Genomic DNA, 14720 nt, shown 5'->3' on the forward strand with positions numbered 1-14720 from the left:
TAGGCCCTAACCACCATTTTTTTTTTTAAAACCACATAATGAGAGCCGGAAGGTTGAAGCTCAGCTTTATTTAGTTGAGGACAACACCAGGGAGGGGCAGAAGCCGTTAGTAGGCCCTAACCACCATTTTTTTTTTTTTTAAAACCACTTAATGAGAGCCGGAAGGTTGAAGCTCAGCTTTATTTAGTTGAGGACAACACCAGGGAGGGGCAGAAGCCGTTAGTAGGCCCTAACCACCATTTTTTTTTTTTAAACCACATAATGAGAGCCGGAAGGTTGAAGCTCAGCTTTATTTAGTTGAGGACAACACCAGGGAGGGGCAGAAGCCGTTAGTAGGCCCTAACCACCATTTTTTTTTTTAAAACCACATAATGAGAGCCGGAAGGTTGAAGCTCAGCTTTATTTAGTTGAGGGCAACACCAGGGAGGGGCAGAAGCCGTTAGTAGGCCCTAACCAAAGTTGAAGGCCAAATGCAGTTTAATTTCTGATACTATAGGCCGAAAGCCAGAAGGTGGAAGTTCCGATTTAGACAGTGGAGGACAATTTGAATTAGGGACTGCAGACAGACTTAGTAGGCTGTCCCCTGTGGACCATGCATCCACCACATTAACCCATTGCGCCGTAATGGACACGTAATCTTCCGTGGCCATGCCTACAGGTCCATGCGTCTGTTGTCAGGTGCACCTTTGTACTCACAGATTGCCAGAGTGCATGGACAATGCGGTCTTCTACATGCTGGTGGAGGGTTGGGATGGCTTTTCTCGCAAAAGAAGTGTCGACTGGTTAGCTTGTAGCGTGGTACAGCGTAGTCCATCATGGCCTTATTAATAGTAAATAAAATATATAACTAGGCTCTATGAACTTTTAAATAGGTTCCAGGGGTACACGGGCAGCATTGGTGTGGTCAGTGGAGGAGTATTGCAAGTAGGGGCTGCAGACAGGCTATCAAAGGCCTAAAATAACAAACAGTAGGCAGTCATGGCAGTTTTACATCGGTTACATGGATACACAGGCAGGCACTCCAGGCAGCATTGTGCTCAGTGGAGGAGTATTGCAAGTAGGGGCCGCAGACAGGCTATCAAAGGCCTAAAATAACAAACAGTAGGCAGTCATGGCAGTTTTACATCGGTTACATGGATACACAGGCAGGCACTCCAGGCAGCATTGTGGTCAGTGGAGGAGTATTGCAAGTAGGGGCCGCAGACAGGCTATCAAAGGCCTAAAATAACAAACAGTAGGCAGTCATGGCAGTTTTACATCGGTTACATGGATACACAGGCAGCTAGGTGGTGAGTGGAGGAGTATTTAAAGTAAGGACCGCAGACAGGCTATCAAAGGCCTAACATAACAAACAATAGGCTCATGGCAGTTTTACAGCGGTTACATGGATACACGGGCAGGCAGCTTGGTGGTGAGTGGAGGAGTATTTAAAGTATGGACCGCAGACAGGCTTCGAAGGCCTAACACAATAAAATGGGCTGGCTGTAGGCACTTTAAAATTGGTTCCAGGGGTACACGGGCAGCAGTGGTCTGGTCAGTGGAGGCCTAGTGGAAGTATGGACCGCAGACAGGCTTCGAAGGCCTAACACAATAAAATGGGCTGGCTGTAGGCACTTTAAAATTGGTTCCAGGGGTACACGGGCAGCAGTGGTCTGGTCAGTGGAGGCCTAGTGGAAGGAGGGACCGCAGACAGGCTTCGAAGGCCTAACACAATAAAATGGGCTGGCTGTAGGCACTTTAAAATTGGTTCCAGGGGTACACGGGCAGCAGTGGTCTGGTCAGTGGAGGACTAGTGGAAGTATGGACCGCAGACAGGCTTCGAAGGCCTAACACAATAAAATGGGCTGGCTGTAGGCACTTTAAAATTGGTTCCAGGGGTACACGGGCAGCAGTGGTCTGGTCAGTGGAGGCCTAGTGGAAGTATGGACCGCAGACAGGCTTCGAAGGCCTAACACAATAAAATGGGCTGACTGTAGGCACTTTAAAATTGGTTCCAGGGGTACACGGGCAGCAGTGGTCTGGTCAGTGGAGGACTAGTGGAAGTATGGACCGCAGACAGGCTTCGAAGGCCTAACACAATAAAATGGGCTGGCTGTAGGCACTTTAAAATTGGTTCCAGGGGTACACGGGCAGCAGTGGTCTGGTCAGTGGAGGCCTAGTGGAAGTATGGACCGCAGACAGGCTTCGAAGGCCTAACACAATAAAATGGGCTGGCTGTAGGCACTTTAAAATTGGTTCCAGGGGTACACGGGCAGCAGTGGTCTGGTCAGTGGAGGCCTAGTGGAAGGAGGGACCGCAGACAGGCTTCGAAGGCCTAACACAATAAAATGGGCTGGCTGTAGGCACTTTAAAATTGGTTCCAGGGGTACACGGGCAGCAGTGGTCTGGTCAGTGGAGGACTAGTGGAAGTATGGACCGCAGACAGGCTTCGAAGGCCTAACACAATAAAATGGGCTGGCTGTAGGCACTTTAAAATTGGTTCCAGGGGTACACGGGCAGCAGTGGTCTGGTCAGTGGAGGCCTAGTGGAAGGAGGGACCGCAGACAGGCTTCGAAGGCCTAACACAATAAAATGGGCTGGCTGTAGGCACTTTAAAATTGGTTCCAGGGGTACACGGGCAGCAGTGGTCTGGTCAGTGGAGGACTAGTGGAAGGAGGGAGCGCAGAAAGGCTTCAAAGGCCTAAAATAACAAACAATAGGCTCATGGCAGTTTTACAGCGGTTACATGGATACACGGGCAGGCAGCTTGGTGGTCAGTGGAGGAGTAGGGACCGCAGACAGGCTATCAAAGGCCTAAAATAACAAACAATAGGCTCATGGCAGTTTTACAGCGGTTACATGGATACACGGGCAGGCAGCTTGGTGCTGAGTGGAGGAGTAGTGCAAGGAGTGTCTGTCCCAGTACTCCCAAAATATAAATAGATGTTAATGTCTCGCAAAACAACCAAAACAAAAAAAAAGATGGCATACTTAGGTACAGGGGTGGGCTCATCTGCTGTGTTTCTGACATAGTAATTTGGCAGTAACTATTTAATGGTGCCAATATAGGACACAGACACAGACTACTTTAAGTTGCATCATAGATGTCTACAAATTTGTATTGTCAGTGCCAGACATTGAATGATGTCAGCGAATAGACTAAAGATTGGTGGAGCTGTGCGACATAATTTTGCACGTAGTAGAGCCCAGTTTGAGCTGGGGTAGGGGGGAACTCTCTTGAGGCCGGCGGGACCGCCCCAGGGCCACTCATGTTACAACGGTGTGTCTGACGTTGGGTGCGCACCACCACCGCCAGAGACACTACATTGTACTATGAGGGACCCAGTAGCAATGCCGTCAACCAAAAGCGAGCACACCCACCTCTTCAGACAAACAGCAGTCTCACGGGTGCTTGCGCCAAGTCGCGATACCACGGCCCCGTGTGGGGAGTTTGGCCATTTAGGGAGGTGTAAACATGTCGTATGCTGTACAATCTGCAGCAGCAAATTAGACATTAGAAAAGTAATTCACAGGCAAGAGCTTTTCATAGGAAAGCTAGGTGTCGGCCGGGCAAGGTGGGGCAAAAGATTTTGAAATCCAGTTGTGGTTCATTTTAATGAATGTTAGATCGTCAACATTTTGGGTAGCCAGACGAGTCCTTTTTTCGGTTAATATTGACCCTGCAGCACTGAATACTCTTTCTGATAGGACACTTGCTGCCGGGCAAGCAAGCTCCTGCAATGCATATTCTGCCAATTCTGGCCAGGTGTCTAATTTGGAGGCCCAGTAATCAAATGGGAATGACGGTTGAGGGAGAACATCGATAAGGGATGAAAAATAGTTAGTAACCATACTGGACAAATGTTGTCTCCTGTCACTTTCAATTGATGCAGCAGTACCTGTCCTGTCTGCGGTCATAGCAAAATCACTCCACAACCTGGTCAGAAAACCCCTCTGTCCAACGCCACTTCTGATGTGTGCACCCCTAACACTCCTAGTCTGCTGCCCCCTGGAGCTCGTGTGAGAACGATCACGTGCGCTGTGTGCTGGGAATGCCTGAAGCAAACGGTCAACAAGAGTTGATTGTTTGGTTGCTAATATTAGTTCCAAGTTCTCATGTGGCATAATATTTTGCAATTTGCCTTTATAGCGTGGATCAAGGAGGCAGGCCAACCAGTAATCGTCATCGTTCATCATTTTCGTAATGCGTGTGTCCCTTTGTAGGATACGTAAGGCATAATCCGCCATGTGGGCCAAAGTTCCACTTGTCAAATCTCCGGTTGTGATTGGTTGAGGGGCAGTTGCAGGCAAATCTACGTCACTTGTGTCCCTCAAAAAACCAGAACCCGGCCGTGACACGCAACCAATTTCCTGTGCCCCCGTGAAAGTTTCCGCATTAAAAATATACTCATCCCCATCATCCTCCTCGTCCTCCACCTCCTCTTCGCCCGCTACCTCGTCCTGTACACTGCCCTGACCAGACAATGGCTGACTGTCATCAAGGCTTCCCTCTTCCTCTGGTGCAGACGCCTGCTCCTTTATGTGCGTCAAACTTTGCATCAGCAGACGCATTAGGGGGATGCTCATGCTTATTACGGCGTTGTCTGCACTAACCAGCCGTGTGCATTCCTCAAAACACTGAAGGACTTGACACATGTCTTGTATCTTCGACCACTGCACACCTGACAACTCCATGTCTGCCATCCTACTGCCTGCCCGTGTATCCTCCCACAAATAAATAACAGCACGCCTCTGTTCGCACAGTCTCTGAAGCATGTGCAGTGTTGAGTTCCACCTTGTTGCAACGTCTATGATTAGGCGATGCTGGGGAAGGTTCAAAGACCGCTGATAGGTCTGCATACGGCTGGCGTGTACAGGCGAACGTCGGATATGTGAGCAAAGTGCACGCACTTTGAGGAGCAGGTCGGAGAACCCAGGATAAGTTTTCAATAAGCACTGCACCACCAGGTTTAAGGTGTGAGCCAGGCAAGGAATGTGTTTCAGTTGGGAAAGGGAGATGGCAGCCATGAAATTCCTTCCGTTATCACTCACTACCTTGCCTGCCTCAAGATCTACTGTGCCCAGCCACGACTGCGTTTCTTGTTGCAAGAACTCGGACAGAACTTCCGCGGTGTGTCTGTTGTCGCCCAAACACTTCATAGCCAATACAGCCTGCTGACGCTTGGCAGTAGCTGGCCCATAATGGGACAACTGGTGTGCAACAGTGTCATCTGCCGATGGAGTGGTTGGCCGACTGCGTTCTGTGGAAGAGCTGTAGCTTCTGCAGGAGGACGAGGAGGAGGAGGAGGGGGTGCGAACGCCTACAGCCAACTGTTTCCTAGACCGTGGGCTAGGCACAACTGTCCCTAAATTGATGTCGCCTGTGGACCCTGCATCCACCACATTCACCCAGTGTGCCGTGATGGACACATAACGTCCCTGGCCATGCCTACTGGTCCATGCATCTGTAGTCAGGTGCACCTTTGTACTCACAGATTGCCTGAGTGCATGGACGATGCGCTGTTTAACATGCTGGTGCAGGGCTGGGATGGCTTTTCTGGAAAAAAAGTGTCGACTGGGTAGCTCGTATCGTGGTTCAGCGTACTCCATCAGGGCTTTGAAAGCTTCGCTTTCAACTAACCGGTAGGGCATCATCTCTAACGAGATTAGTCTAGCTATGTGGGCGTTAAAACCCTGTGTACGCGGATGCGAGGATAAGTACTTCCTTTTTCTAACCAGAGTCTCATGTAGGGTGAGCTGGACTGGAGAGCTGTAGATCGTGGAACTTTCGGGTGTGCCGGTGGACATGGCAGACTGAGAGACGGTTGGAGACGGTATTGTTTCCGCCGGTGCCCTACATGCAATATTTCCTCCTACAAAACTGGTGATTCCCTGACCCTGACTGCTTTTGGCTGGCAAAGAAACCTGCACAGATACTGCCGGTGGTGCGGAAAATGGTGGCCTTACAGTGACGGAAGGGATGTTGCGTTGCTGACTAGCTTCATTGGCCGAGGGTGCTACAACCTTGAGGGACGTTTGGTAGTTAGTCCAGGCTTGAGAATGCATGGTGGTTAAGTGTCTATGCATGCAACTAGTATTTAGACTTTTCAGATTCTGACCTCTGCTTAAGCTAGTTGAACATTTTTGACAGATGACTTTGCGCTGATCAGTTGGATGTTGTTTAAAAAAATGCCAGACTGCACTCTTCCTAGACTCTGATCCCTTTTCAGGGATTGCAGACTGAGCTTTAACCGGATGGCAACGCTGTGCTCCAACAGGTTTTGGCTTTGACACGCGTTTTGGTCCAGATACGGGCCCGGCAGATGGAACCTGTTGCGATGTTGATGCCTGCTGCGGCCCCTCCTCCACCTCCGCTTCTGAACTACTGCCGCCTGCACCCTGTTCCCCCAATGGCTGCCAATCGGGGTCAATAACTGGGTCATCTATTACCTCCTCTTCGAGCTCGTGTGCAACTTCGTCTGTGTCACTGTGTCGGTCGGTGGTATAGCGTTCGTGGCGGGGCAACATAGTCTCATCAGGGTCTGATTGTGGATCTGTACCCTGAGAGGGCAATGTGGTGGTCTGAGTCAAAGGAGCAGCATAGTACTCTGGCTGTGGCTGTGCATCAGTGCACTCCATGTCAGAATATACTTGTAATGGGCATGGCCTGTTAAATGTTTCACTTTCTAAGCCAGGGACGGTATGTGTAAAGAGCTCCATGGAGTGACCCGTTGTGTCGCCTGCTGCATCCTTCTCTCTTGTTGTAGTTTTTGCTGAGGAGGACAAGGAAGCGACTTGTCCCTGACCGTGAACATCCACAAGCGACGCGCTGCTTTTACATTTACCAGTTTCGGAAGAGGAGGCAAAAGAGCTAGAGGCTGAGTCTGCAATGTAAGCCAAAACTTGCTGTTGCTGCTCCGCCTTTAAAAGCGGTTTTCCTACTCCCAGAAAAGAGAGCGTTCGAGGCCTTGTGTAGCCTGACGACGAAACTGGCTCCACAGCTCCAGACTTAGGTGGAATATTTTTATCCCCACGACCACCTGATGCTCCACTACCACTACCATCATTACCAGCTGACAATGAACGCCCACGACGACCTCTTGCACCAGACTTCCTCATTGTTTTAAAATCTTAACCAAAGTAACTTTATTTGTTGCTATCAAACAACTTACACGGTGAGCTATAACTTCAGTATGATTTCAATATCCCTTAACAGGTTGGTGAGACCACAAGGAAAATCAGGCACAATGTTACACACTCTGTTTTCTGTGGCACAAAATCACAGAGATGACACACACGCAGGACTGTCACTCAAGCACTAATGTCAATATTAATCTCCCACCTAATTTATTTATTTTTTTTTCTCAGGGAGACTTTAGAAACCAAATAATATTAAAAAAAAAAAAAAAAAAGGCTTTCTATGGCCCACAATTAGAGAGAGAGAGGTGGCACAACCAGGAGTCAAGACTGGCGCACAAGCTGAAAGGGCAATATTACTCTCCCACTGTTTTTTATGTTTTTTTTGTTTTTTTAAGGGAGACTTTAGAAACCAAATAATATTAAAAAAACCAAAAAAAAAAAGGCTTTCTATGGCCCACTGAATGAGAGGGAGAGAGGTGGCACACCCAGGAGTCAAGACTGGCACACAAGCTGAAAGGGCAATATTACTCTCCCACTGTTTTTTTATGTATTTTTTGTTTTTTCAGGGAGACTTTAGAAACCCAATAATATTTAAAAAAAAAAATAAATAGGCTTTCTATGGCCCACTGAATGAGAGGGAGAGAGGTGACACACCCAGGAGTCAAGACTGGCACACAAGCTGAAAGGGCAATATTACTCTCCCACTGTTTTTTTAGGTTTTTTTTTTTTTTTCAGGGAGAATTAGAAACCAAATAATATTAAAAAAAAAAAAAAAATAGGCTTTCTATGGCCCACTGAATGAAAGGGAGAGAGGTGGCACACCCAGGAGTCAAGACTGGCACACAAGCTGAAAGGGCAATATTACTCTCCCACTGTTTTTTTATGTATTTTTTGTTTTTTCAGGGAGACTTTAGAAACCCAATAATATTTAAAAAAAAAAATAAATAGGCTTTCTATGGCCCACTGAATGAGAGGGAGAGAGGTGACACACCCAGGAGTCAAGACTGGCACACAAGCTGAAAGGGCAATATTACTCTCCCACTGTTTTTTTAGGTTTTTTTTTTTTTTTCAGGGAGAATTAGAAACCAAATAATATTAAAAAAAAAAAAAAAATAGGCTTTCTATGGCCCACTGAATGAAAGGGAGAGAGGTGGCACACCCAGGAGTCAAGACTGGCACACAAGCTGAAAGGGCAATATTACTCTCCCACTGTTTTTTTATGTATTTTTTGTTTTTTCAGGGAGACTTTAGAAACCCAATAATATTTAAAAAAAAAAATAAATAGGCTTTCTATGGCCCACTGAATGAGAGGGAGAGAGGTGGCACACCCAGGAGTCAAGACTGGCACACAAGCTGAAAGGGCAATATTACTCTCCCACTGTTTTTTTAGGTTTTTTTTTTTTTTTCAGGGAGAATTAGAAACCAAATAATATTAAAAAAAAAAAAATAGGCTTTCTATGGCCCACTGAATGAAAGGGAGAGAGGTGGCACACCCAGGAGTCAAGACTGGCACACAAGCTGAAAGGGCAATATTACTCTCCCACTGTTTTTTTATGTATTTTTTGTTTTTTCAGGGAGACTTTAGAAACCCAATAATATTTAAAAAAAAAAATAAATAGGCTTTCTATGGCCCACTGAATGAGAGGGAGAGAGGTGGCACACCCAGGAGTCAAGACTGGCACACAAGCTGAAAGGGCAATATTACTCTCCCACTGTTTTTTTAGGTTTTTTTTTTTTTTTCAGGGAGAATTAGAAACCAAATAATATTAAAAAAAAAAAAAATAGGCTTTCTATGGCCCACTGAATGAAAGGGAGAGAGGTGGCACACCCAGGAGTCAAGACTGGCACACAAGCTGAAAGGGCAATATTACTCTCCCACTGTTTTTTTATGTATTTTTTGTTTTTTCAGGGAGACTTTAGAAACCCAATAATATTTAAAAAAAAAAATAAATAGGCTTTCTATGGCCCACTGAATGAGAGGGAGAGAGGTGACACACCCAGGAGTCAAGACTGGCACACAAGCTGAAAGGGCAATATTACTCTCCCACTGTTTTTTTAGGTTTTTTTTTTTTTTTCAGGGAGAATTAGAAACCAAATAATATTAAAAAAAAAAAAAAAATAGGCTTTCTATGGCCCACTGAATGAAAGGGAGAGAGGTGGCACACCCAGGAGTCAAGACTGGCACACAAGCTGAAAGGGCAATATTACTCTCCCACTGTTTTTTTATGTATTTTTTGTTTTTTCAGGGAGACTTTAGAAACCCAATAATATTTAAAAAAAAAAATAAATAGGCTTTCTATGGCCCACTGAATGAGAGGGAGAGAGGTGACACACCCAGGAGTCAAGACTGGCACACAAGCTGAAAGGGCAATATTACTCTCCCACTGTTTTTTTAGGTTTTTTTTTTTTTTTCAGGGAGAATTAGAAACCAAATAATATTAAAAAAAAAAAAAAAATAGGCTTTCTATGGCCCACTGAATGAAAGGGAGAGAGGTGGCACACCCAGGAGTCAAGACTGGCACACAAGCTGAAAGGGCAATATTACTCTCCCACTGTTTTTTTATGTATTTTTTGTTTTTTCAGGGAGACTTTAGAAACCCAATAATATTTTAAAAAAAAAATAAATAGGCTTTCTATGGCCCACTGAATGAGAGGGAGAGAGGTGACACACCCAGGAGTCAAGACTGGCACACAAGCTGAAAGGGCAATATTACTCTCCCACTGTTTTTTTAGGTTTTTTTTTTTTTTTCAGGGAGAATTAGAAACCAAATAATATTAAAAAAAAAAAAAAAATAGGCTTTCTATGGCCCACTGAATGAAAGGGAGAGAGGTGGCACACCCAGGAGTCAAGACTGGCACACAAGCTGAAAGGGCAATATTACTCTCCCACTGTTTTTTTATGTATTTTTTGTTTTTTCAGGGAGACTTTAGAAACCCAATAATATTTAAAAAAAAAAATAAATAGGCTTTCTATGGCCCACTGAATGAGAGGGAGAGAGGTGGCACACCCAGGAGTCAAGACTGGCACACAAGCTGAAAGGGCAATATTACTCTCCCACTGTTTTTTTAGGTTTTTTTTTTTTTTTCAGGGAGAATTAGAAACCAAATAATATTAAAAAAAAAAAAAATAGGCTTTCTATGGCCCACTGAATGAAAGGGAGAGAGGTGGCACACCCAGGAGTCAAGACTGGCACACAAGCTGAAAGGGCAATATTACTCTCCCACTGTTTTTTTATGTATTTTTTGTTTTTTCAGGGAGACTTTAGAAACCCAATAATATTTAAAAAAAAAAATAAATAGGCTTTCTATGGCCCACTGAATGAGAGGGAGAGAGGTGGCACACCCAGGAGTCAAGACTGGCACACAAGCTGAAAGGGCAATATTACTCTCCCACTGTTTTTTTAGGTTTTTTTTTTTTTTTCAGGGAGAATTAGAAACCAAATAATATTAAAAAAAAAAAAAATAGGCTTTCTATGGCCCACTGAATGAAAGGGAGAGAGGTGGCACACCCAGGAGTCAAGACTGGCACACAAGCTGAAAGGGCAATATTACTCTCCCACTGTTTTTTTATGTATTTTTTGTTTTTTCAGGGAGACTTTAGAAACCCAATAATATTTTAAAAAAAAAATAAATAGGCTTTCTATGGCCCACTGAATGAGAGGGAGAGAGGTGGCACACCCAGGAGTCAAGACTGGCACACAAGCTGAAAGGGCAATATTACTCTCCCACTGTTTTTTTAGGTTTTTTTTTTTTTTCAGGGAGACTTTAGAAACCAAATAATATTAAAAAAAAAAAAAAAAAAAAAAAATAGGCTTGCTATAGCCCACTGAATGAGAGATAGCACACACAGCAGTGGCACACAAGCCCTTACTGAGGCCAATATTTTTCTCCCACTGATTGATGTAGTGTTTTTGTGTTGAGGTAGAATTTAGAACACAAATCACGGAAAAAATAAATAGGCTTTCTATGGCCCACTGAATGAAAGGGAGAGAGGTGGCACACCCAGGAGTCAAGACTGGCACACAAGCTGAAAGGGCAATATTACTCTCCCACTGTTTTTTTATGTATTTTTTGTTTTTTCAGGGAGACTTTAGAAACCCAATAATATTTAAAAAAAAAAATAAATAGGCTTTCTATGGCCCACTGAATGAGAGGGAGAGAGGTGGCACACCCAGGAGTCAAGACTGGCACACAAGCTGAAAGGGCAATATTACTCTCCCACTGTTTTTTTAGGTTTTTTTTTTTTTTTCAGGGAGAATTAGAAACCAAATAATATTAAAAAAAAAAAAATAGGCTTTCTATGGCCCACTGAATGAAAGGGAGAGAGGTGGCACACCCAGGAGTCAAGACTGGCACACAAGCTGAAAGGGCAATATTACTCTCCCACTGTTTTTTTATGTATTTTTTGTTTTTTTCAGGGAGACTTTAGAAACCCAATAATATTTTAAAAAAAAAATAAATAGGCTTTCTATGGCCCACTGAATGAGAGGGAGAGAGGTGGCACACCCAGGAGTCAAGACTGGCACACAAGCTGAAAGGGCAATATTACTCTCCCACTGTTTTTTTAGGTTTTTTTTTTTTTTCAGGGAGACTTTTGAAACCAAATAATATTAAAAAAAAAAAAAAAAAAAAAATATAGGCTTGCTATAGCCCACTGAATGAGAGATAGCGCACACACAGCAGTGGCACACAAGCCCTGACTGAGGCCAATATTTTTCTCCCACTGATTGATGTAGTGTTTCTGTGTTGAGGTAGATTTTAGAACACAAATCACGGAAAAAATAAATAGGCTTTCTATGGCCCACTCAGTGAGAGATGGCACACACAGGGATGGCACTGTAGCAGAAATGCCAATCTTAATCTCCCACAAAAAAAAAACAAAAAAAAAAAAAAAACTGTCCTACAATTACTATCTCCCTGCAGTAATGTAAGCCAGGTATGGCAGGCAGCAATAGGAGTGGACTGATGCACAAATTAAATAAAAAGTGTGGACAAACAAAAAAGATAGCTGTGCAGAAAGGAAGGAACAAGAGGATATGTGCTTTGAAAAAAGCAGTTGGTTTCCACAGTGGCGTACACACAGCAATACAGCTATCACGGAGCCTTCTAGGGCAGCCCAATGAGCTACAGCGCTGAGGGGAAAAAAAAAAAAAAATAGCTTCCACTGTTCCTGCACACCGAAGGTGGTGTTGGACAGTGGAAATCGCTGCAGCACAAGCGGTTTGGTGGTTAGTGGACCCTGCCTAACGCTCTCCCTGCTTCTGATGAAGCGGCAGCAACCTGTCCCTAAGCTCAGATCAGCAGCAGTAAGATGGCGGTCGGCGGGAACGCCCCTTTATAGCCCCTGTGACGCCGCAGACAGCAAGCCAATCACTGCAATGCCCTTCTCTAAGATGGTGGGGACCAGGATCTATGTCATCACGCTGCCCACACTCTGCGTTCACCTTCATTGGCTGAGAAATGGCGCTTTTCGCGTCATTGAAACGCGACTTTGGCGCGAAAGTCGCGTACCGCATGGCCGACAAGCACAGGGGTCGGATCGGGTTTCATGAGACGCCGACTTAGCCAAAAGTCGGCGACTTTTGAAAATGATCGACCCGTTTCGCTCAACCCTAGTCCTTGGAACATTACACTGGTCAACGCAATTTTTCTGGCAAAATGTTTTAAAACATATTTTAAGTCAATTTTGGCTGCTGATTACGAATATGAACTCCGTTCATGGCTGTCACATCAGGATTTCGAGATTTTAAATTTTTGATGAAAATTTCTCCCATCTAATGTTTTATGATAAAAACACATGATTTTCGATACTACATTGTATATTTTTAATCAAGGAATAACAAAGATTACAAAGTCTATGTACAGCAAGTCAAATATACTTACAAAATTAAACTGCAAAATATAAGAACACATATATATGGCACACAGATGAATGACAAATGGCAGTTATTTGAACTTTCTTTTCTTGGCTGATCTGTGATGTGCAGCGTCTGGGTTGTCTCTCATCAAGCTCCAGCTATAGTCAGCCATCATATGTGAGTCCCACCGGCTTTGATACCGTTCTTCCATTGTTTTAATGTCCTGATGAAAATGCTCCCCTTGTTCCTCGCTCACATCCCCAAGGTTTTCTGGAAAAAAGTCCAATTGGCTGTGTAAATAGTGAATCTTGATACTCATTCTACATCCAACATTTCGCAGACTCATTAGTAGCTCTTCCACAATCTCTTCATAGTTGTCTGCTTTCTTATTCCCTAGAAAATTCTGCACCACATTACAAAATGCATTCCAAGCTCTTTCTTCTGTCTCATTCATTGATGTGATAACATTTCGGTCTCTCATAAGTAGGGTTGAGCGAAACGGATCGGTCAATTTCATAAATCGCCGACTTTCGGTAAAGTCGGGTTTCGTGAAACCCGAGCCAATCCCAGTGTGGGATCGGCCATGCGGTCGGCGATCTTTGCGCCAAAGTCGCGTTTCATATGACGCTTTCAGTGCCATTTCTCAGCCAATGAAGGTGGACGCAGAGTGTGGGCAGCGTGATGACATAGGTCTCGGTCCCCACCATCTTAGAGAAGGGCATGGCAGTGATTGGCTTGCTTTCTGCGGCGTCACAGGGTCTATAAAGGGGCATGCACGCCGACCATCATATTACTGCTGCCGATCTGAGCATAGGGAGAGGTTGCTGTAGCTTCGTCTGAAGCAGGGATATTGTTAGGGAGGAAAGATTAACCCCCAAACCGCTTGTGCTGTAGCGATTTCCACTGTCCAACACCACCTTTTCTTTGCAGGGACATTTTTTTTTTGGTGCATTCTAAGGCTCCCTGATAGCTGCATTGCTGTTTGTACGCCGCTGTGCAAACCAACTGCTTTTTTCAAAGCAAAAATCCTGTTGCTTCTTTCTGCACAGTTCTCTTGTTTCTTTGTCCACACTCTTGTGTGCAGCAGTCCTTTTTATTGCTGCCATACTTGTCCTTTGATCATTGTAGAGAGATTGAAATTCTACTACAGCCCTTGTATTTTTTTATATATCTGCCAGCCACTTTCTGCCAATCAAACTGTGTAGTGTAATACAGTGGGCCTGATTTTTTCCTGCATTCTCTCACACATAAAAAGGGAGTTTTATATTGCCACTGAGTGCATCTGCGTCAGTCCTTTCATGGCATATCTGTCAGCCACTTTCTGCCACTGAAACTGTAGTGTAATACAGTGGGCCTGATTTTTCTGCTGTCTCCCACACATAAAAAAGGGAGTTTTATATTGCCACTGAGTGCATCTGCATCAGTCCTGTTTGTGGCATATCTGCCAGCCACTTTCTGACACTGAAACTGTGTAGTGTAATACAGTGGGCCTGATTTTTCTGCATTCTCCCACACATAAAAAAGAGAGTTTTATATTGCCACTGAGTACATCTGCGTCAGTCCTGTTTGTGGTATATCTGCCAGCCACTTTCTGCCACTCAAACTGTGTAGTGTAATACAGTGGGCCTGATTTTTTCCTGCATTCTCCCACACATAAAAAAGGGAGATTTATATTGCCACTGAGTGCATCTTTGTCAGTCCTGTTTGTGGCATATCTGTCAGCCACTTTCTGCCACTGAAACT

The sequence above is a fragment of the Ranitomeya variabilis genome, chromosome 3 (genome assembly GCF_051348905.1).
Source record: "Ranitomeya variabilis isolate aRanVar5 chromosome 3, aRanVar5.hap1, whole genome shotgun sequence".
Classification (NCBI taxonomy): Eukaryota; Metazoa; Chordata; class Amphibia; order Anura; family Dendrobatidae; genus Ranitomeya; species Ranitomeya variabilis.